The sequence below is a fragment of the Zingiber officinale genome, chromosome 3A (genome assembly GCF_018446385.1).
Source record: "Zingiber officinale cultivar Zhangliang chromosome 3A, Zo_v1.1, whole genome shotgun sequence".
Taxonomy (NCBI): Eukaryota; Viridiplantae; Streptophyta; class Magnoliopsida; order Zingiberales; family Zingiberaceae; genus Zingiber; species Zingiber officinale.
The window spans coordinates 15,840,865-15,865,761 of record NC_055990.1 but is presented as its reverse complement, the minus strand read 5'-3'; the positions used below and the strand labels follow the sequence as shown (position 1 = coordinate 15,865,761).

The 24,897-nt window shown below is 39.6% G+C and overlaps 1 protein-coding gene across 10 annotated transcripts in view; it reads left to right on the top strand.

Annotated features, from left to right (window-relative positions):
• The window catches only part of LOC122051173 (methionine aminopeptidase 1A-like), a 74,466-nt gene extending 49,777 nt beyond the window's left edge, over positions 1-24,689 (top strand). For 4 of the 10 annotated variants that reach the window (XR_006131391.1, XR_006131392.1, XR_006131390.1 and 1 more), the window contains one exon: positions 24,507-24,689. The gene's annotated coding sequence lies outside the window, so the exon portion shown is untranslated. Of the gene's footprint in view, positions 1-4,142; positions 4,249-11,118; positions 12,255-23,067; positions 23,144-23,281; positions 23,468-24,506 lie in introns of those variants that run through there. The other 6 variants (XR_006131382.1, XR_006131383.1, XR_006131384.1 and 3 more) reach the window with 6 other exon arrangements.
• Positions 24,690-24,897: the final 208 nt, after the last annotated feature.

The window sequence follows — 24,897 nt, the reverse complement described above, 5'->3', positions numbered from 1 at the left end:
GCTAGAAGAGATTCCATTTGAGGGTAACAAGATTCAATAATTTACCAACAATGAAGATCTCTTCTCAAGGTCTGGTGTTTCCAAGAAAAAGTCCCGCCATTCAAATAATGTTGATACGGATTGTAAGAAGTGGATTCAGAAGGTAATGTGGTGGTCAGGGGAAAGGCCTAGCCCGAGCGGAACATAGGTTGCTCGGGGAGAATCTGACTGGCTTTGGAGGTTGGCTGGACGTAAAAGGTCTAATACTTTATTCCCACTAAAAAAAATAGCCATGGGGGATAGATAAGCGATTAGACAAGAATCAAGCATTTAGCCTGATAGAGCCCTCCATACATGTTGGGTCTGGTTAAGGATTGACCGGGCTCGAAAGCTCTTACGTACTTTGGTATGTGCCTGACCAGGTTAAAGGCCGGTTAGGCTTAGATACAATTAGCCTTATAAAGGGATGAGCGTATAAGGGTCGCTCGGGCCCAAAGGCGTTTATCCTTATGGTATTCCTACAAACATCCGGCCAGGCTGGGCTCAAAGGCACTTAGCCTTTTATGTATCTTCATAGACACCCGGCCGAGATAACTGTCGGTTGTGCCCAGAGGCATTTAGCCTTATAGTATTCTACATATGTCCAGCCAAGCTTAAGGTCAGACCAGACTCAAAGGTACTTAGCCTTTTATGTATCTCCATAGACATCCGGTCAAGATAATGGTGGCCGGGCCTAAAGGCATTTAGCCTTATAGTATTCCTATATACGTCCGGCCAGGCTTAAGGCCAGGCCGGGCTCAAAGGCACTTAGCCTTTTATGTATCTCCATAGACACCTGGTAGAGATAACGGCTAGCCGGGTCCAAAGGCATTTAGCCTTATAGTATTTCTACATACGTCTGGCCAGGCTTAAGGCCAGGCCGGGCTCTAAGGCACTTAGCCTTTTATGTATCTCCATAGACACCCGACCGAGATAACGGTCAGCTAGGCCCATAGGCATTTAGCTTATATTATTCCTATATGCGTCTGACCAAGCTAAGGGCTAGGCCGAGCTCAAAGGCATTTAACCTTTTATGTATCTCCATAGACACCTGGCCGAGATAGCGGTCGGCCAGGGTCAAAGGCGCTTAGCTATGTATCTCCATATACTCCTGGCTGAGATAAAGGCTGGTCGGGCTCAAAAGAACTTAGTCTTTTATGTATTTTTATAGAAGTCCAACTGAGATAAAAGTCATCCAAGCTCAAAGACATATTACAGAAGTTGATTAAATATCTATCTCAAGGATTGACTTCCAGGTTGTTGGCGAGGCACTCAGTCTTCTTGGTTATGGGATCATCCACTACTTCTTAGACAAAGCCATTCAAAGAAATTGAATATTTAAACTCCTTACAGTGACCTTAGGTTTAACTATAAAGACCACAATCGAAGCACAAGATCAAAACATAAAATTGATACACAAAATCGAAACACAAAGTCGAAACACAAAATTGCTAGCCTCTTGTGTTAGTATTTTAGGATCCATACAAAGAAAACAAAACTAGTTGCGCTACGGAATAAATAACTAGTTGTACCTTTTTTCATAGACAAAGACCTCTTGATCTTCTGCCGTATTCCTCTCCTCTTCTTGGACGTCATGTGGGCGATGATCTACCAAGACAAAAACACCCGAACCGCTTACCACCAAAAGATGCAAAGAAAAGGGGCGTCTCCTTCTTCTTCTTCTCCTCCAAACCGCCAGCTGATAAGCCTTAAATACTCTACGTGTCACGAATGGTCTTATCAAATTAACACAATGTTTGAAAACCCTCAACTACTCAAAGATATGACATAGCATAGGGCCCAAGTCGATTTTCTCCAGGAAACTAGTTGGTGAGTGTTTGATTCAGATCCAAATCTCTTCTTGGGTTCTTTTTGGGTTTTCTTCTTAAAAGTGGGGGTTGTGGGTTTTGAACTAAATCCTAGATTAAAATCAAAATGCAAACCAGTAAAAGAAAAGAAAATTATCTAAATCTAATCTAAAGCAGAATTTAAATTCAACAAGAAAGCTAAATTTCTTAACAAGGTAGAAACTTACACTAAAGTAATTAGAAAATTAACTAAGCCTAAAGATCAACACAAATTAATTTGAATTTGTAGAAAATTTCAGATACCAACAGCAAGATTGAAAATAGGACAAAACACTAAGGATTGCAATTTTCTTAAACGGAATTTTCTGAATCAAATGCAGATCAAAAATTTCAGAATTTACACCTAATTTTGTAGGACAAAATTTGCAGAATCTAAATTGCAGGAACAAATTAATTGCAGAACTTACAGTTGCAGAATCAAAATTTCAGGAAGTAGAAACGCACTAACAAGGTTTTCAAGAACAGAAATTACTTGAATAAAAGTGTAGAAATAAAGAACTTGCTCAAACTAAGTAAGAAATAACAAGAAATTAAACTATCCACACTGAATCCATATCAATCCTCAAACCACATCCTCTTGCCGTCACACAAGAGATTGGAATTGCAATCTGCGCCTCCAGAAATCAGAGGAGAAGAATGAAGAAACTTCTGAACTTGAGCTCAATTTGAACCTTGCGAACTCCACCAAAGAAACCCTCTTCGATGCCGGAAGCAGATTCAAATCGAGCTGAAATCGCAGATTGTCTGGAATCTGCAAATCTGAGTTCTGAGATGAATTGCGGGGCTGTAGACGATTGGAAATGCTAATGGAAACCACCAGAGAACCCCTCCAATGGTTGTCGATGAAGGATGGAGTGCCGACTTTGCTTTCTTCACCGTTTCCAGCAAAATCGGCAGATTCTGTGATAAAACTCAGATTCGCGTCGACCTTGCCGTTGAGATCTCTCCGGCGAGATTCCAGCTGCAAAAGTGTTGTCTGGTCGTCTCCTTAAGCTTCTTCCATGATCTTGTAGCTTGAGATCAAAAGAGGAAGAAGGATAGGGGTTGCGATGAAGAGAAAAACACAGACGCAGAAATTTTTGGCACGATGAACAGTAGGCGCAGCCACTGTTCATCCGCGAGTTTTCTGGACTTTATACCTTGGTCCAATTGAACCGAAATTAGGGTAAATCCTGATCTGGTTTAGGGAAAATTTAGGGATTTGGTGTAAGGGTTGAACTTAGGTCAAGAGCAATGGGTTGGCTTAATGAATTTGGTTGGAGTCAAATAAAATGTGACCTTGTCCACTTGGTTGAACTCCTCTTGAGTTGATTAGGCTTCACTTGAATCATGTATCAATTCCTATATCCTACAAGACCCAATTCAAATGGTGAGGAATATATCATGATTTAAGAAATGAAATGAAACTTAGCTCCAAACAATTCTCAATTTACAAACAATCTAAATTGTGTCAAGTAGCAAATAAAATTAGCTAAAAAGTCCCCATATCAACCAAGAAAATGAGCCCAAATAAATGAGTTATCAAATCCCCCACACTTATTCTTGTGCGTCTCGCACAAGTTAACCAAACTAAGGAAATAACTAATGTTGCATCCCCTAACAATTCTCGTTCATGTTAGAAAATGATTAAAGCAAGCTACCTAGGATATTAAGTTTCAACAACTCAAGCTATCATGAATTCCATTCTTACCTTGGTTTAACACATAATAATCTCATCCATCATGAATAAAATGACAATGATAACACATCTAATTCTCACAAGGTCACTTTTAGTGGCTCTCATTCCTACCTCAATTCTTTGCAATGGTGGAGATCACTCTAGCTACTCATGGCAAAAGCACTACCATATGCTTGCTTCTCATCTAATTTTCACCACCATCACAGAGATCAAGATACACAATTGTGAAGGTCCATAACCATTTAAAAGGAAAGCAAAATCAAATATAAATGAAAGGGTTAGTGTTGAAAGAAACAGTAGGAAAATAAGGGTTCAAGTGAAAGTGGAAGATATGGACTGAAATACTATGTGATGAGGATTTTTTTGACCAATGAAATTTAAATTCCACAGCTTAGAGAACCCAGTTGCTTTCACTGCAATCTTAAATTTTGACTTTAAATGTTTCACTACAACACTGCTCTATGTTTCCTTTTCCTGAACGCACTGATTAGAATGATCAGTGCTCAACCACTTAATTAAACCTCTTTGCTCCAATTTGTTTTCAGAATCTAACCTATCTCAATTTTTCCTATATCCAGAAATTTCAAAATTGCAGCTGATTCTGCAGTCTGTTCTTCAGTCTCAATATTTCAGAATTCTGAATTGGGAGATATTTGGGCTTGCATCGGAAGGAGTTGGAACTAGGTAAGGAAATCATTTAACACTCAATTGTTTTGAACTTGAATCCAAATTCTGTAATTCAGAAACAGCACAAAGATTTAGCACAAATCAGCATTACATTTCTAATTTCTTTTCTGCACTTCCTCCCAAAGTTCCAAATCTGATTTCTTTGAATTCGTTGACCAATCCTTGAAGTTTAAATCTCCCTGCAACAACTTATTAAGCATTCAATAAACAACATTTCAATTCTGTTCATTCCTGTTCAACAAATCAATTTGCAGATTGGCACAACCCTTCAACTCAGCCCTTTTACAATTTCATATTCCTATATTCGGATTCATCATTTACACTCCATTTCTAGCAAAACATGACCCAGATTCCTTTCCTATTTCTTGAATTCTTTAAACACAAAAGCTAAGCTTAACAGTAGAAATCTGGCTCAAGAAAATTGGTACACAGTGAACTCCAACAGCAGCCTCAACAATTCAATTTCCCAGATTCCTATTTCAGCACTCTACAACTTTTACATTATTCTGTTTCACAATTTAGTAACTTGATATTTCCAGAATCAAAGCCTTGAATCAATCCTTCATTAATCTAGTTAACTTCATTTGGAGTTCCAATCTTAATTTCCACTTCCTCTTTAGGCAGCTTAACTTCACAATCCCAATTTCCATCATCTCATCATCTGTTCTGACTTTGTATTTCTGATCAAGCTTTAATCTAATATCCCTCTAGATTGTTTCATTTAACAATCACCTAATGATCACTTGATTTCCATATGATACAACTTCAGACATATCAATTCAAAAATTTGGAACAGCTTCATTGAGTTGCAATTTCTATCTCTTGAAATTTCTGCAATGCTGCATTTTGCATAAGCTTCTATCTTACTTAGCCCATTTCATTTCCTCTTCACTTGCTATTCAATGTTAAAGTATTGCATTTTAAGTGCAATTGACAGTTCTCCCCCATTTCCAGAACTGCACAGTTTTCTGAATTTTCAGACCTCCTGAATTTTGAATTTCAGATTGGTACACTTGATTTCCAGATCTGATGTTACTGCTTCCTCACTTCAAGCTTTGACATTACATTTCTATAGGGCTCTACAATCATTTAATCACATAATAGCTTGATTTTCCATCTTGTTCAGCTTTGTAACATCAATTAAAAAGTTTAGTGCAAGTTCAGGATTCCAGACTTACAAGAATTCATGATCTGCACCTATTCTTCAAGCCGTTTCTGAATGAGGTTCCAGAATCTGTAAATTAACGTAATTCAGTTTGTAATGTTGAGACTTTAGCTTCAAAAAAAAAAATCATTTAGCACCAAATCAATGCAGAGTTGAATTCCAATTCCTGCTGTTCAGAATCAGCACATCAGATTTGCACAAAACAGAATTGATTCTGCTCTGCATATTCCAGCAGATTTAATTCTATTCCACTTGATGAATGATTCCAAAGCTCACCAGTACAACTTCATTAGCATTTATTCTAATAATTCTTGCTCTTATCACAGATGTATAACCTTTCTCACTCTCAAAGATACCCTTCTTCAGCATCAGTAAGGGTCAGAAATGAATTTCAAAAACCCAGCTTTGTCTTGATACATAGTCTTCTATAACTGTGTTGTTGCTCCAGAATTCCAGCACTGCTACATTTATCCATTAAGGGATCTCTATATGTATTCTTGTCATTTTGTGAGTCTTCTTTGCCTACACAATAGCTCACTGATGAAGTTCACAGATTCTCATTTGGCACAAACTTCTTCCAGCAATTCCACATTCCGAATTCAGAATTTACCCAATTTTATCTTTCCTTTCCGAAATTTCAATTCAAAATTAGAATGCTTCTTGCATGAAGTGAAACTCACCAAATGACACTACAATACTAGTTCACTTGATCAAATAACAAACAATTACAGACTTTCAGCAATCTGAAATTTTTTCTCTGCACTTGTAAACTTCTCACTTGTTTAAATGTTATACCTCTGATACAAAATCCTGCATTTCCAAACAGATTCCTGCATATTCTACCACTTCAAATTCAGTGATCTTCCTTAACTCTACAAAGATCATTATAGAATCCATTTCCAGATCATTTCCGAACTGCAACTTCATTACACATTCAACGTCCATTCAAACACCAACACTTAACACTTCCCCCACACTTATTCTTTTGTCCGTCCCGGCCAAAATAAAATCATCACATAACATCCCAAGGTACCACATCCAAAGAAATAAAACATTAGGATAGATAAAAGATATGATGATTCATGCAAAGAAAAGTAGCAAAGACAATTTGTGGGAAATGTGAAAATTGAATAACCTTCATAAAGATGACTCAATCTCTAGTCAAGTGGCTCTTAAAAGACTTAAAGCAAGTTCTAGAGTGACCAAAACCACAAGTGCATCACAGAATTAGGCTCAAACCTCACTAGGTAAGCAAAAGTTATCATTTCACTTCATCAATCTAGAATCCATCACTAAGTATTAACCTCATGCAATCCTAGAATCCATTCAAGCAACAAAGTCCCAAAACTTAACACTCAAATTTAACTTGCTTTTAAAATCTCTAACATGATATCAGGAAGTGTAAAGGGGGTACAATTTATTCCTAAACCTAAAACTTCTTTGCGGAAATGAAATGAAAATGGCCAAGCATAAAAAGATGATATCTACAATGAAGGATATATTTTCAAAAACTGAAATCAACATCATCAAAAGCATAAAACCAAGGAGTTATTCTAGCAACAAGATAAAGGAAATGATATCTACAAATGACAAGTAAAAGGTAAGATGGAACACACTCCCCTTCAAGTTGGGTAAATGGCGTCAATATGGTCCAATCTTTCCACCTCTAGCACATTCGCTCCCTCATGAAATTTCTTGAGTCGGTGACCATTCACTTTGAACGTTTGACCAGTAACAACTTCCTGTATCTCAATCACACCATAGGGAAAAATATTAATAACACAAAAAGGTCCTTCCCATCTGGATCTCAACTTACCCTTAATCAATTTCAGGCGTGACTTGTACAAAAGCACTTTATCACCAATTTTGAATTCTTTTACCACAATGTGCTTGTCATGAAAGTTCTTAGTCTTTTCCTTGTAAATTCGTGAATTCTCATAGGCTTCCAGTCTAATCTCCTCAAGTTCTTGAAGTTGCAATTTTCTTTCCTCTCCAGTAGTGCTAGTATCAAAGTTACATGCTTTCACTGCCCAATATGCCCTATGCTCAATCTCCACTGGTAGATGACAAGCTTTTCCATACACAATTCTGAATGGAGACATTCCTATAGGGGTCTTGAAAGCAGTTCTATAAGCCCATAATGCATCATCAAGTCTCTTGCTCCAGTCCTTCCTATCTGGTCCCACAGTCTTTTCAAGAATTGATTTAACTTCCTTATTAGACACTTCAGCTTACCCATTTGTCTGAGGATGGTAGGGAGTAGAAACCTTGTGCACAACCCCATATTTGCTCAGCAAAGCTTTCATGTGTCTGTTACAAAAGTGAGACCCTTGATCGCTGATGATCGCCCTGGGTACTCCAAACCTACAAAAGATGTGTGACCTGACAAAACTAACAACCACTGAAGAATCATCAGTCCTGGTGGGAATTGCCTCCACCCATTTAGAAACATAATCAACTGCCAATAAAATGTATAAAAATCCATAAGAGACAGGAAATGGACCCATAAAATCAATTCCCCAAACATCAAAGATTTCACAAAACAACATATTTTGTTGGGGCATTTCATTCCTAGGGCCTATGTTTCCAGTTCGCTGACACCTATTACATGATTTATAAAAAACATATGCATCGCGAAACAGGGTGAGCCAATATAATCCACACTAACACTTTCCTAGCAGTTCTTTGGGGTCCAAAATGCCCACCACATGCTAATGAATGGCAAAAAGTAAGTACAGAATGAAACTCATAATCAGGAATACACCTCCTAATGATCTGATCACTACAAAACTTCCACAAGTAAGGATCATCCCACACATAGAATTTTGAATCACTTTTTAATTTATCTTTTTGAGCTTTTGAAAATTGTGTGGGATAAACACGTGCTACTAGCAAATTAACTAGATCCGCATACCATGGAGTCTCACCGTGTAGCTGTAGGAGGTGCTCATCTGGAAACTCATCAGCAATATCCGTGTGGTCAATTTCTCCCTCGATCCTGCTCAGGTGATCTGCCACTAGGTTCTCCCTTCCACTCCTATCGCGTATCTCCACGTCGAATTCTTGGAGCAGAAGCATCCATCTGATCAACCTAGGTTTTGCATCGGGCTTCTTGAGGAGGTATTTCAGAGCTGCATGATCAGAAAATACAATCACATGAGAACACAATAAATATGATTTGAATTTATCCAAAGCAAACACAATAGAAAGAAGCTCTTTTTCTGTTGTGGTATAGTTTGCTTGTGCAGCATCTAAAGTCTTTGAAGCATAACAAATAACGTGTGGTGCTCCATCCACTCTCTGTGCAAGTACAGCTCCCACTGCATAATTTGAAGCATCACACATCAACTCAAAAGGAAGGCTCCAATCTGGTGGGCTCATAATGGGTGCTGTAACAAGGGCTTCTTTCAGCTTCTCAAAAGCCTCTTTGCACTTTTGATCAAAATGAAAAGTCACATCCTTCTGCAGTAGCTGAGTCAAGGGAAGAGCAATTTTACTGAAATCACGTATGAATCTCCTATAGAAACCTGCATGTCCAAGAAAAGCTCGAACCTCCCGCACGCATGCGGGGTAAGATAAAGAAGATATAACATTAATCTTAGCAGGATCTACTTTAATACCTTCCCTAGAAATGACATGTCCCAAAACAATGCCATGCTCAACCATGAAATGACATTTTTCAAAATTTAAAACAAGATCTGTCTCAATGCAACGATTCAAAACTCGAGATAAATTTTCCAAACATGCATCGAAAGATGAACCATAAACCGAAAAGTCATCCATAAAAACCTCCATGCAATGCTCTAATAACTCACCAAAAATGCTTACCATACATCGCTGGAAGATCCCTGGTGCGTTGCAAAGTCCGAAAGGCATACGTCTGTAAGCGAATGTACCAAAGGGGCAAGTGAAGGTGGTCTTCTCTTGATCCTCAGGAGCGATGCAAATCTGAAAATAACCTGTGTATCCATCTAGGAAACAATAATGGGACTTCCCCGCCAATCTCTCCAACATCTGATCAATAAAAGGCAATGGGTAATGGTCCTTTCTGCTTGCTCGATTCAGTTTCCTATAGTCTATACAAACTCTCCATGAATTCTGAATTCTGGTAGGCACCAACTCATTGTCCTCATTAGCTACCACTGTAATGCCTGACTTCTTGGGAACCACATGAATTGGACTTACCCATTTGCTGTCAGAAATCGGGTAAATAATACCAGCCTGTAAAAGTCGAGTCACCTCTTTCTTTACAACGTCGAGTATCAATGGGTTAAGTCTTCTCTGTGGTTGCCTCACTGGTTTCACATCCTCCTCTAAATAAATTCGATGCATACAAATCGAAGGACTGATACCAGGAATATCAGCCAGTGTCCACCCAATAGCTTTCCTATGCTGTCTCAGAATTCCCAATAATCTCTGTTCTTGCTCTGGATCTAAATTCTGAGCTATAATAACGGGTAACTGCTGTCCTTCTCCCAAAAATGCATACTTAAGGTGTTTAGGAAGGGGCTTCAACTCTGACTGCTGTGCATCAATAACTGACTGTAGTGATTCTTGGGGTATTGCTCCCTCTGTGCAATCCCCTACACTTACATATTCACCTTTTCCTGATTCAGGTGACACTTCAATCAAAATATGTGATTCTTGGGGTATTGCTTCCTCTGTGCAATCCCCTACACTTAAATATTCGCCTTCCAATGAACTTGAACTACCAACGAGCTCCACATCAACTGCTCCCACATTACCTTCACCTTCAGTAGAAACCTTAGAATCATATAGGCACTCCTCACCCTCAGAAATATCCAGCCGAGACTCAAGGCCAAAAGTCAAATCCATGCTAATAAACTCATCTGCTATGTCAATGCTAAGAATAGAGTGGTCCTCTGACGGGTGCTTCATAGCATCAAATAAACTAAACTGAACCACTGTATCTACAAACTCCATGGATAGTGTTCCAGCGTGCACATCAATCTTCGTTCTTGCAGTCTTCAGAAATGGCCTACCAAGAATGAGTGGAGATCTATTCGCAAGTAAATCTCCCTCCATATCCAGAATGTAGAAATCTGCAGGAAAAATAAGCTCTCTCACCTTCACCAACACATCTTCAATCACTCCCGCTGGATGAGCTTGGCTACGGTCAGCTAGCTGAATAACAACTCCGGTCTGCTATAGAGGACCAATTCCAAGTGTCTGAAAGACTGATTTTGGCATCACATTGATTGATGCTCCTAAATCCAACATGGCATCTTCAAAAACACAACTTCCAATCTCACAAGGCACAGTGAACACTCCAGGATCTTCACATTTTTTTGGAACTGGCTGAATAAGGGCTGAAACATTCTTCCCCATGCTTATCAATTCATTCCCCTTCAATTTCTTTTTGTGAACACATAGATCCTTGAGAAATTTAGCATATTTCGGAATCTGCTTAATCATTGTCAACAAAGGCACATTCACCTCCACTTTGCTGAATAAATTCACAAGGTCTTGAAATTCTCTAGCTTTCTCTTCCTCTACATTCTTTCTTTGCTGGACTTTTCTTTGAGGAAAAGGCAAAGGGATGTGAATATCGGCACCTTGCTGTTGTGAATTACTGTCCAAATCCTGAGTTGCTGTTGCTACATTTCTTGAGCCATCAAATTGAGTAGAATCTGATACTATTGGCTGTGCATAATTCGGTTGAACAGCACCAACATTTCCAGGAAATGCAGAATCTGTTTGGGCTGAAGATGCTGGAAAATTCCGAAGCTGGTTTGCAGTAGAATCTAACTTATTTTGAACAAAATCTGGAGGTTGCACAACATTTGTTGAAGCTGGAATTGAACCTGATGAAACCAGATTTGATCCACCTGGAGCATTCCGCACTAATTCTGAAGTTGTCTTACCACTTCGAAGAGTCAATGCACTAACATTTCCCTTAGGATTTGGAGTTGTTTGTGAAGGCAATTGACTTGATCCTTGGGCTTGCATCTGATTTATGTTGCTTGCTAATTGGCCAATTTGTCTCTCAATGTTTTGCAAAGCAGAATCAGTCCTCTGTTGATGTTGCTGCTGCTGTAAAACTAATTGCTGCTGTTGCAAAATCTGCTGCATAATATCCTCCATCTTCTGCTGCTGCTGCTGCTGTGTACTTGCTGCATTTGAGTTGTTATTACCACTTTGATTTGAATAAGACCTTGGTTGAGAAGAAAAAGAAGAATTTGGTTGCTGCCAATTCTGCATAGATTGCTGGAAATTCTGTGTTGGCTGGAAATTCTGTGCAGGTTGCTGGAAATTTTGAATTTGTTGCTGAAAATTTGGTTGCTGATTTTGTGGATGGAAAGAGGCATATGATTGCTGTTGGAACTGATTAGGATGCTGAAATTGCTGATTTTGATGTTGGAATTGGTTTGGAACAGCAAGTGGCTGAAATTGCTGATATTGTAACTGATTTGGAGTGTTGGATTGCTGAAACCCTTGTAAAGGTTGCTGAAAATTCTGCACATTCTGGTTTTGAGGTGGTTGTTGGTAGAAGGAATTCCCGTACTTCAAATTTGGATGATCCTTCCAACCCGGATTGTAGGTGGAAGAATTTGGATCATATCTTTGCGGAAATTGTGGTCTTGATATAGCCTCCATTGATTCATCTTGATGGAGATTTGGACATAATTCCGAAGTGTGCTCTTGACTCGAACAAATGCCACAAACTCTCATCGTTTGAACTGGAAAAGATGAAACTTGGCTTGCACTATTCAACGCCATTTGATACCGTTTGACTAAAGATGTCAACTCCAACAATGAACTCTTGATCTCCTTTTGCTCATTTGATACCGTTTGAACTTCACCAACTCCTCTAGTAGTAAGTGCCCTACTCCTAAATTGTTGTGAATTTTCTGCCATATTTGCAATGAGCTCCCTTGCTTGTTCTGGAGTCTTGTTAACCAAAGCACCTCCAGCTGCAGCATCAATCATGCTCCTATCCATAGGTAACAAACCCTCATAAAAATATTGAACAAGTAACTGGTCACTAATTTGATGTTGAGGACAGCTTGAACACAATTTCTTGACCCTCTCCCAGTAATCATAAAGAGTCTCTCCCACAACTTGTTGAATACCACAGATGTTCTTCCTTATAGTTGTGGTTCTAGAAGCTGGGAAGTATTTCTCTAAAAATGTCCTCTTCATGTCAATCCAACTCGTAATGAATCCCGCTGGAAGATAGTACAACCATTCCTTTGCTGATCCTGACAATGAAAATGGGAAGGCTCTCAACTTGATATCCTCCTCTGAAATGCCTTGTGGTTTCATAGTAGAGCAAACCACATGGAACTCATGCAAATGTCTGTTAGGATCTTCCCCTGATAAGCCTTGAAACTTAGGAAGCAAATGAATTAAACCCGATCTGAGCTCGAAATCTACTGACAAGTCTGGATAAGTAATGCAAGAATACTTGTAAGCCGTATCAGGAGCAGCAAGTTCCTTCATAGTTCTGTTGTTCTCTGCCATTGAAATATCCAAAACTTGAAAATTACTTTCAGAAATTTCTGGTGTTCTCTCTTGAATCCTCAAAGCTCTAAAAGTCCTCTCTATCTCTGGATCAAGCTCAAGCAATTTATCGCGTGAAGACCTGGTCATAAACCACAATCAACAAGTAGAAGCAAATAGATAGGCAATAAAATCAAGACAATGAAAATGAAGAAGAGATAACACTCCGCACAATCTAAAATCAAACAAACAATACTAGTTTTTGGTTCCCCGGCAACGACGTCAAAATTTGATAAGCCTTAAATACTCTACGTGTCACGAATGGTCTTATCAAATTAACACAATGTTTGAAAACCCTCAACTACTCAAAGATATGACATAGCATAGGGCCCAAGTCGATTTTCTCCAGGAAACTAGTTGGTGAGTGTTTGATTCAGATCCAAATCTCTTCTTGGGTTCTTTTTGGGTTTTCTTCTTAAATGTGGGGGTTGTGGGTTTTGAACTAAATCCTAGATTAAAATCAAAATGCAAACCAGTAAAAGAAAAGAAAATTATCTAAATCTAATCTAAAGCAGAATTTAAATTCAACAAGAAAGCTAAATTTCTTAACAAGGTAGAAACTTACACTAAAGTAATTAGAAAATTAACTAAGCCTAAAGATCAACACAAATTAATTTGAATTTGCAGAAAATTTCAGATACCAACAGCAAGATTGAAAATAGGACAAAACACTAAGGATTGTAATTTTCTTAAACGGAATTTACTGAATCAAATGCAGATCAAAAATTTCAGAATTTACACCTAATTTTGTAGGACAAAATTTGCAGAATCTAAATTGCAGGAACAAATTAATTGCAGAACTTACAGTTGCAGAATCAAAATTTCAGGAAGTAGAAACGCACTAACAAGGTTTTCAAGAACAGAAATTACTTGAATAAAAGTGTAGAAATAAAGAACTTGCTCAAACTAAGTAAGAAATAACAAGGAATTAAACTATCCACACTGAATCCATATCAATCCTCAAACCACATCCTCTTGCCGTCACATAAGAGATTGTAATTGCAATCTGCGCCTCCAGAAATCAGAGGAGAAGAATGAAGAAACTTCTGAACTTGAGCTCAATTTGAACCTTGCGAACTCCACCAAAGAAACCCTCTTCGATGCCGGAAGCAGATTCAAATCGAGCTGAAATCGCAGATTGTCTGGAATCTGCAAATCTGAGTTCTGAGATGAATTGCGGGGCTGTAGACGATTGGAAATGCTAATGGAAACCACCAGAGAACCCCTCCAATGGTTGTCGATGAAGGATGGAGTGCCGACCTTGCTTTCTTCACCGTTTCCAGCAAAATCGGCAGATTCTGTGATAAAACTCAGATTCGCGTCGACCTCGCCGTTGAGATCTCTCCGGCGAGTTTCCAGCTGTAAAAGTGTTGTCTGGTCTTCTCCTTAAGCTTCTGCCATGATCTTGTAGCTTGAGATCAAAAGAGGAAGAAGGATAGGGGCTGCGATGAAGAGAAAAACACAGACGCAGAAATTTTTGGCACGATGAACAGTAGGCACAGCCACTGTTCATCCGCGAGTTTTCTGGACTTTATACCTTGGTCCAATTGAACCGAAATTAGGGTAAATCCTGATTTGGTTTAGGGAAAATTTAGGGATTTGGTGTAAGGGTTGAACTTAGGTCAAGAGCAATGGGTTGGCTTAATGAATTTGGTTGGAGTCAAATAAAATGTGACCTTGTCCACTTGGTTGAACTCCTCTTGAGTTGATTAGGCTTCACTTGAATCATGTATCAATTCCTATATCCTACAAGACCCAATTCAAATGGTGAGGAATATATCATGATTTAAGAAATGAAATGAAACTTAGCTCCAAACAATTCTCAATTTACAAACAATCTAAATTGTGTCAAGTAGCAAATAAAATTAGCTAAAAAGTCCCCATATCAACCAAGAAAATGAGCCCAAATAAATGAGTTATCACCAGCCACCAAGGTGCTTCGTCTCTTTGCTTTCTTTTCCTCTAAGCTCCAGCCACCAAGAAGATGGGGCGCCAACCCTAGAGGGAAGAAAGGGAAGAAGAAAAGGAAGTGGGGCGCCTACCCTGGAGGGATGAAAAGGAAGAAGAAAAGGATGGGGCGCCGTCCTTAAGGGAAAGGTGAGAGTTTTTAGTTGTGGAGAAGAACTTATCACTTCTTAATTGATTGATTTTTGTGGTATAACCTCCTCTCCTTTTATAACCCTTTTTGCTAGATAAAAAAGGAGAAAAAGTAATAGATTTTTTAGAATTCTGTTGAGAGAAAAAATTGCCCTTTTCATAACTTTTTTTTTTTATTGTGGCCGGCCCCTTGCTTGGGCACCAAGCAAGGCTTGGCCTACCCTATGCTTGGGCAACAAGCAAGGCTTGGCCGACCCCTTGCTTGGGCACCAAGCAATGATGTGGCTAGCCCCTTTCTTGGGTAGGGAGCACGGCTTGGCCGACCCCTTGCTTGGGCACCAAGTAAGGATGTGTCCGACCCCTTTTTAGCAAAACCAAAACGGGTGAATATGAGGCTTTATAGAGGCTACAACAGGGATTGAGAGGAGGAATTGGTTTTGGCATCCTGATGGACTTGAGCTTCCTGTGTTCGACCCAAACACCCAACTCAACTTCATCAATAATAACTCATACCACTAAAGAGTTATTATTGAACTACCGCACCAATCCCATATTATAATATGGGCTCATATTTATCATGAGTACGTTAGTCTCCCTGTGTTTAAGATATCATATGTCCGTTAATTAAATGAGTTACTGACAACTCACTTAATTAACATCTAGCTCCAAAAGTAGCCACTTAACCTTATTATCATGCTGGATTAAGTCCACCTGTAGGGTTTACATGATAATCCTTATGAGCTCCTCAAGGGGACATCATCAGCCTAAATAATTAGGACACAGATTCCTTCTATAATCAACAACACACCATATAAATAGTATAATCTTCCAACTCATCGGACCTATTGATTTAACGAATAAATCTCACCCATTGATAAGTTAAATAAATAAATACTAAGTATACGTGCTTGTTATTATATAGGGATTAAGAGGACGCACATCCATAATAACAGAGGTTCTGTTCTTTTATGTAGTCAGTATAAATTGAACAACCTCAAACGGTCCTGCTCAATACACACATAGTGCACTAATGTAATTTTATAGTCAAGACAGACTAATACCAAATTACACTACAACCGTTTCAATGGTTTGTCCCAATCCATCTTGGTTGTGAGCTACTATTTATAATTTATAAGGAACCGATAACGTGATCTTCTGTGTGGCACCACACACTATGTTATCTACAATATAAATTAAAAGGACAACTGTATTGACATATATATATAAATATAAAATATAAATATTTGACCAAAGTGTTTCTCATTTCAAAATAGATATTCATATAAAAGCTAGACTTATGGTATACATCCCAACAATCTCCCACTTATACCAAAAGACATGTTGCCATACATCTGATTTCCATCTCCTCAACATGCCTATCAAAAGCTCTTGCTTGAAGAGCTTTAGTGAAAGGATCTGCCAAGTTATCTGCTGATGTAATCTTGCCGACTACAACTTCTCCTCGTTTTACGATATCTTATATCAGGTGGTACTTGCACTCAATGTATTTACTTGCCTTATGGGCTCATGGTTCCTTCGAGTTTGCTACTGCACCACTATTATCACAATAAATTGTGATAACTTTGGGCAAATTAGGAATTACATCTAAGTCCATCAAGAAGTTTCTCGGCCATACAACTTCTTTGGCTACCTCAGAGGCTGCCACATACTCACCTTCCATGGTGGAGTCTGAAACGTATTTCTGCTTAACACTCCTCCATGTTATGGCTCCACCTCCCAAAGTAAATACATATCCCAAGGATGATTTAGTCCTGCCCCTATCTGATTGGAAGTCCAAATCCGTGTAACCCACAGGAAGTAAATTATCTACCTGGTAAACCAGCATATAATTTATAGTCCTTTTTAGGTACTTTAATATATGCTTTACGGCAGTCCAATTCCCTTGTTCTGGGTTACTTTAATATGTGCTAACCATGCCCACAACAAAACAGATATCCAGTCTCGTACATAGCATCACATAGATTAGGCTTCCTACAGTCGAAGCATAAGGAACTGCCTTCATCTCCTCGATCTCCCTTGGTGTCTTAGGACACATCTCTTTAGATAAAGGTACTATATGCTGAAAAGGTAAAAAACCTTTCTTGGAGTTTTGCATGCTAAAACGAGCTAGGATAGTATCATGTATGCCGCTTGGGATAAACACAACATTCTTTTCTTGTGATTCTTTATTACTTTGATCCCAAGAATATGTCCACATTCTCCTAAGTCCTTCATATCAAACTTCTTGGACAACCATACCCTTACGTCTGACAATACTTTAACATTGTTGCCAATGAGTAAAATGTCATCTATGTATAGTACAAGAAATACCACCATATTTTTGTCACTTTTCTTGTATACACAAGACTCATCCGGACATTGAATGAATCCTTAAGACTGGATCACTTTATCAAACCAGATGTTCCAAGATCTCGAAGTTTGCTTCAGTCTATAAATGGACTGATTGAGCTTACATACAAGATGCTCTTTGCCTTCGCAATGAAGCCCTCTGGTTGCTTCATATAGATGTTTTCTTCAAGACTTCCGTTAAGGAAAGTTTTCTTGACATCCATTTGCCAAACCTCATAATCCATTTGAGCAGTAATAGATAAAAGAATCCAGATAGACTTAAGCATGACTACCGACGAAAAAGTTTCTTCATAATCGATTCCCTCTTTCTGAGTATACCCCTTCGCAACAAGCCTTGCTTTAAAGGTTTCCACCTTCCTGTCTGTTCCTCTTTCTGTAAAATACTAGAAAAAAAGGGTGAACAATAATAAGGGAATTTTTCAAAATTTTTGGAAAATTTTTGAGAATTTTTCAGATCTCGTATGGACGAGTTTACGGGGATAAAAACGGGGCCCGGGAAAGCCTGTTTGGGCTATCCATTTAAGCAAGGAAATGTTGATTTTCTTTTACTTTTTCTTTTTCTTTTTCTTTCTTTTTCCTTATTTTCCTCTTTTCCCCGTTCTTTCCCCCGACTTCCCCTTCTTCACCCGCGACGCCTCCTCAAGCCGAACTTGTGTTGGTCCTTGCCCTAACCGCACGCGACGGTTTCCTCGTAATTGCAGTCGTGGTCGAGGGTTTGCCCATCTCTTCCTTCTTCCTCCCGAGCCGCACGCTCGACGCCACTGCCCTTTCTCTTCCCAATCTAGCTGCGCCTTCTCCTCCTTCTTGTCGCGTCGCCCTTGGGTCGCCACAGCCGACAGCGGCATCGCCAGTCGAGCCCTAGATCAAGGGAGATCAGGAATGTGTCGTTCCTCCTCAGCCCTAGGACCGGCCCTCTCCTCCTCTTCTTCGAGTGCCGGCCACCAGGTCTGCTGAGCCACCGCCGCCCGTTTCGGCCAATTTCCTGTGCCCTAGGTTGGGTCCACAGTCGACCGACTTCCTCCTCCTTGGGCTTGCGACACCGTCGTCCTTCTGTGAGCCCTAGCTTTCGATCGGAACACTAGCCGTGTCTTCCCTTCATCGCTGCCTCACTCCTCTTTGATCTTCGTTGTGAACGTCCTACCGCCGGACACAGTCGTCGCTGGAAGGGGGAAATAACAGGGAAGGGCTGAAGGCAGAGTATCAGTGCCACTTGATTGAGTTCTCCCCCACAGCAACCGGCGATCCCTTAGATTTTGAGTGTTGTTGGTTAGACAAAGAGGAGGCCAACCTATGCCGTAGGGGTTAGCAAGTTGAGGAAGTGGGAGGGGCAGCAGTGGCGTCATCGTTGCTCCAACAACAACTTCCAGCGGCTACATTTCCTGCCCGTGTGTCAACAGGGAGCAACCATAATAAGGTAAGCTAGAGATCAGTTGTAGTTTATTGATGATTTTGAATGGTATCATTAACTGGTTATGATTATCATGAAGAAATTGGAATTTAAATATAATGTGTTGAGTTAGGGAACAATTGATGTGGAGGACAACAACATTAATTTGCTCCGGCTATTGGTTTCCGATTCTTTCCGACAGCAGGCACATTCGACAGTGACTCAACAGCTCGGGCATTCAGATTTGGGCTTCTTGACGCTACCATCCACCTTGAGGTCCTTGTTTCGGCTGTGAGTAGAGAGTTGACAGCCCTAAAGTGGTGTTTGGTGTTGAGGTAAGAAGTATGATATCAGATTGGTAGTGATGCGAGTTTAATTTATAGTTGAAGGTTGTGGTTGTTTGTTTACTAGCCTTTGTAGCTTGGCCAACATTGTTCATTGGCGATCCACCACCGGTCATTCTGTTTTGGGCAGGGAAACCCTTTGACCGTGAGCCATCAGCGACCATCCTGGATTTGGGTGAGTTCTTATGAATTGGTTTAGATTAAGTTGTTGTGATGGATTATGCTTATTGCAAGTTCTAATTCGTATGGATTAGTTAAAGTCGATTGAGGAGTTAGATGATCTAATTAGGGTTTATAATGTTGGATTTTTCGGACAGCAAAAATCACTTTTTGCGTTGCGGAAACCCCGAATCCCATGCCACCAGATCCGCGCGAAGTTATAAAACAAAATTTTCTATGTGTATGAGTTTCTCTAACCTAGATCTACACTAGATCTACAAAGAAAAGGAGATTACCCTTGATGTGATGCCCTTTGCAAATCCCGCTCGTCCAAGGTTCGCCGGATCTCAAGGTTGTCAAGTGTACAACCCTCTATGTGTATCCACACGAACAAATCTATGGAGAGAACCTCTGAAGATGTGCTAGCAACCTTAGAGGATCAGCAATGGTGGAGGAGAGGGAGAGAAGAAAGGTAGAGAGGAAGAAGAAGGAGGTTACCAAAACCAAATGAAACTCACACTTGTGAATTAAGTGGCCGACCACCTTTTTGAGGCTTATAAACCTCCATGGGATTTCAAGAGTCACAACTCTTGATCTCCCTCATGAGGTGGCACACACATGTGCTAGCCTTGATGATGTGGCACATCATCATTAGTCCACTTAATGCCAACTCACAAATGAGGCGGCAATGGTCAAGTCAAACTTGACATTTCATCTTCCTCTCAAGTCAAGTCAAACTTGACCACTTCTTCTTTTCCATGGTTGATCAAATCTAACCATTGGTTCAAGTCAATTTTAATTTAATGAATCTCTATTCATTGAATTAAATAGGCTCAATGAGTCTAAGTCCAAATTAGACTCATTTAACACATGAACCAAATTGAGTCCAACTCAATTAGTTTACTTTGGATTACTCTTAATCCAATTTAGTTCATCATATGAACCTAATCCTCTTGGTTCATCATATGAACCTAATATTCATCTAATTGCCCTTTATGTGTGACCCTATAGGTTCTTGTAACGTTGGCAATGCTGCTAAACCCATTTAGAAGCATAAGTAATGAGCGGTATCTAGCAACACATCATTACTACCCAAGTTACAAGAATGTTGAAATCCAACATCACCTTGTGACTACTAATTGTGACCCTTCACAATATATGACAAGTGTCCTTCTATCCTTGACATCTAGATTGATCAATATGAGGCATAGACCGTGTCATCCTCTAATCAATCTAAATCTTGAATCCCAAGTAGACTCACTCAATCAAATGAGCTCAACATCTTATATTGACTCATTTGGGCATGACCATGAAATTAGTGGTCTCACTCTATCAATAATAATGATGTCACTCTCGTCATATAGGAGGGATAGATCCCATCTACATCACTCACATCCCTCCGCATAATTTGTTACATACCCAGTAATCGCCTTTATAGTCCGCCCAGTTACGGGTGACGTTTGACGAAGCCAAAGTATGTAACTCCTTATGTAGGGAACCATGATGACTTCAGGTCCAAAGACTAATAGTCATACTAATAGCCACATGAGAAAGTATATGACACTCATATAACGATCCATGATACTTTCTCATGGCGGGTCATTCAGTATACATTCTCCAATGCATACCCATGTGCCAACTTGATATCTCCATATCCATGACTTGTGAGATCAAGACATCGAGTTGACCTACATGCTAGTCTCGTCGTATTAACATTGTCCCTGAATGTTAATACTTGACTAGGAATGATTAAGAGTAGTGTTCCTTATATCATCCCACTATCGATTCAACCAATCGATTGATATAAGTAAGAACCTTCTACTAAAGGACGCTATTATACTTAGTTATTTAGCACCAATACAATTAAGCATAATAACCATAAACAAATACCTTTATATACATAAGAAATCACTAAAAGAAAACAAGGTATCAGAAACAGAATTTTAAAATGAAACAAAAATTCGTTTTAAATTTTAATAAATTATAAACGGATTTGCTACGGAAATATTATTTCGTTTAATTTAAAAAAATAACATAGAAAAAAAATTTAAAACAGATTTTAAAATAAATTAGAAACAAAATTTATAAATTAATTTTTATAAACAAAAATAAATACGAATTAACAACGAAATTTGATACGAAACTAATTTTTGTTTGTAAATATGTTTAAAGTTGTTTTAAACAGAAAATAAATCTGTTTATAAAGTACATAATATGATAAATAAATTATTAAGTAATTATAAATATATTTTATTTTAAATAATAAAAAAGCCTAAACCCTATTTGAGTGTTTCTCTCCCAAATCCCACCCTCCCGTTTTTACTTCGTCGGCGCACACGACAATTTCTTCTCCAGCTGCACGCACACAATTTCTCCTCCGGCTTGCACGCGATCTTCTTCTCCGGTCCCAAATCAAGCACGGCTTTAAGACAGGCATGGTTCTGACTTAAGGGGCAAGCGATCTTCTTCTCTAGCTCCAAATCACGCACGACTCAAAGGCTTACAACCCTCCGGCTTAAGGCGCACACGATCTTCTTCTCTGGCGTTCTTTCCACGATCCACTAAACAAGCTTAAGCTCAGGTATCTCATTTGCTTCTTTTCCAGCCTTCTTCTCTGTTCTAGAACGTGCAACACCAGTTGCGTCCTACTCAAGCGATCGAGGTCATTCGTGTGACCTAATCACGCGGTGGCTGTTGCACATGACGCTAGTCGCTTGCACGACCTAATTGGTTGCTACCTTGGCACTACCGCAGCCACCACATTGGTTGCCTTGGTCATCTTGGCTGCTGTTGTAAAATAACAAAAAATGATGAATAATGATAAGGGAATTTTTTGGAATTTCTGAGAATTTTTTCGAAATTTTTCGGAGATCATATGGCTTTAATTACGGGGATAAAAAATAGGCTTCCGGGAAAGCCTGTTTGGGCTTCCCCATTTAAATGAGGAAATGCATAATTTTCTTTTTAATTTCTTTTCTTTTTCTTTTATTCCTTTTTCCCGTTTCTTTTCCCGATCCTCGCCGAACCTGCGTCGCACCCCCTTGTGGTTGTCTTCTTCCAAGCCAACCCGATCGCCCCTTCTCCTTCTACTTCTTCCCTTCTCCCTTCTCCTTCATCCCTGCCCAAGAGCCGGCGAGCACGAGCCACTGCCGGCCGAGCCATCGCCACCTGATTTGGCCGATTTCCTGAGCCCTAGGTTGGGTTCAAAACTGACCGTTGCCACCTCCCTGGGCTCGCGACACCGCCGCCCTTTCTCCCGATAGCCGGCGTGAAGAGGCGACTAGGGTTCCAAGGATCTTTGATTTTCCTTTCCTTGCTGTGATAGAAGTCTCGATTGAAGGTAAGTTTGGGTGTTCTTGACATACTTGCTGTCATTGGGGATTTTCTTTTTCGGTTTTGGCTTATGAAGGGTTGTCGGATTCGCTGCAAGGTTTCAAGGTTGAGTGCAGGATGGTTAGAGATGCCCTACAGAATTGAGTTTCCGAGATTGAGATTTATTCCTGTTCTGTATATGGATCTCTTCTAGGTTTGGATTTCTTTGATCGATTTTGGATTTAAGCGAATTAGTCTGAAATTTTGTTCGACTAGTTACTACTGAATTGGGAATTGTTTTAATGGATTTGGTGTATTGTTGGATGCTAACTAAGTGTCTCCTGTTGTTAGGGAATTAGTTTGTAGATAATTCTTGGTTTTGATGTTGAAATTGTTCATACTGGATTCTTAAAGAATATGGCATTGTACACCTGAATGGATGTTTTGTTGTTCCTTAGGTAGTTGTCAACAGAAGCTTTAGGGCAATGAGGTGGATTTCCAGCAGCCCACCTTATTTATGGTTGTGAGTTTGAGGTATGTTGTAGGAATTTGGATACGTATTGTGGTTGGATGATGTGATTAGGGTTTTACCCTAAATTAGTCGTACGAATTTTATTTAGCTATTTATTGAATTGTTAGCTAAATAAAAATGTATATATATTGGTGACACAGGACTTTGACACGAGACGAGCATCTCGATGTCGGATTGGACTGGATACGATACTCTTATCGGAGGAGGGTACCTCTTGACTTATCTTTTATGATATTGTCAATTGGATATGCATAGTATTTTATAGCTACGAGCAATGATCATGTTTGCCTTTGGTATGTCACAGTTTGTTACCCCTAGCGTGTTCTGTTTTGTCGCTTGTTATGTATCCATGTTTATACCTCGTGATTATTGCCATGAGTATCTTAGTTCCTAGAGTAAGTGACATACCATGCTTTTATGAGTTTAGGACTAGATTCTGGATTTTTTTTATTATCTGGCATGTGTACCTATATTTTTATATCATATCTGATCTGTGTACCTAGACCCTTTTGCTTTGATCCATGTATATTATTGGGACATATTTTTATGGAGGTAGATATATTCAGGACCTAGGTTGTTATACCATAGAGGACTTGTATACCCTAGATATGTGGATTTGACTTACTGATACTAGAGTACCCATTTTTATATATATGTGGATTGGATCAGGATATTGCCATGCTTAGTGTCATGCATTATGATTGCATGCTGTGCGATAGTTGACTCCATTATTGTGAGCACATCGCCAGTTATATGTATCTGCACACACGACCACTCATGGGTTAGTGGTATATTCAGGCAGGGTGTGTTGCAGCAGGTGCTCTGTCAAGGGCTCCGTTGGTCCACTCATGGGTTAGTGTGATGCAAACAGAAGAGACGAGATCCCTCCCGTCGTCATCGCAGATCGAGATGAGAGCATTGAGCTCCCCATTTATGATTTGGGGTACGAGGATAGGTGTACTCGACAAAGATCCCGTCCACCTGGCCACCATCGTGAGCGGTAGAGTGCACGGTTGTCACCTTACCCACTGGTCTCACCATCGATGTGAGACTACCGACCGGAGAGTAGGGGTGACCGGGAACGTCATCGACATCACACGATTGATGCATTTATTGCTTGTGTCTGCTGCATTTGTTTGCTGCACATATGTTGGCGTCATGAGTTTTATGACACTCTCGGTTTGACGACCCTTTTGTTCTGGATAGGAGTTCCTGGTGAGTACAACTTCCTCAGTTACCTTTCAGTTTTGCATTTGTCCTATATATGATTAGGAAGCTATATTCCATGTTTATTGCTGTTAGATATATCTTTTTAGGCATGTCTATTGATATTCGATGAGTTGTTAAACTCACCCCCGTGGACAGTATCTTTTCCAGGTACCAGGTTGTTTATGGGAGTCACTTGGAGCATCCTACCTGCCAGTCCCCACGTCACATCAGAAGACATGTCTCCATTTTTGTTTATTTGTATTTTGGTAGATGAATGTGTGTATTTGGCTTTGTGTTCGAGTTTTGTTTCCGGAGTGGTGTTTTGTAGTGTGGTGTAAGCCTAGCCGGCTAGCAGTGTTTTGTTTTGTTTTGTATTGGTTTGTCTTTATATTTTTCCGCTGTGTTGGTTTTGATTACAGCCGTGTATATATTCCAGCCGCATGTGGCTGATGTATATTGTGTCTGTAGAAATGCTTCAGATTGTCAGCCGTACAGGGGAGGTGCTGCCGAAATTTTCTTCGGACAGGGACTCCCCCGGGGTGTGATA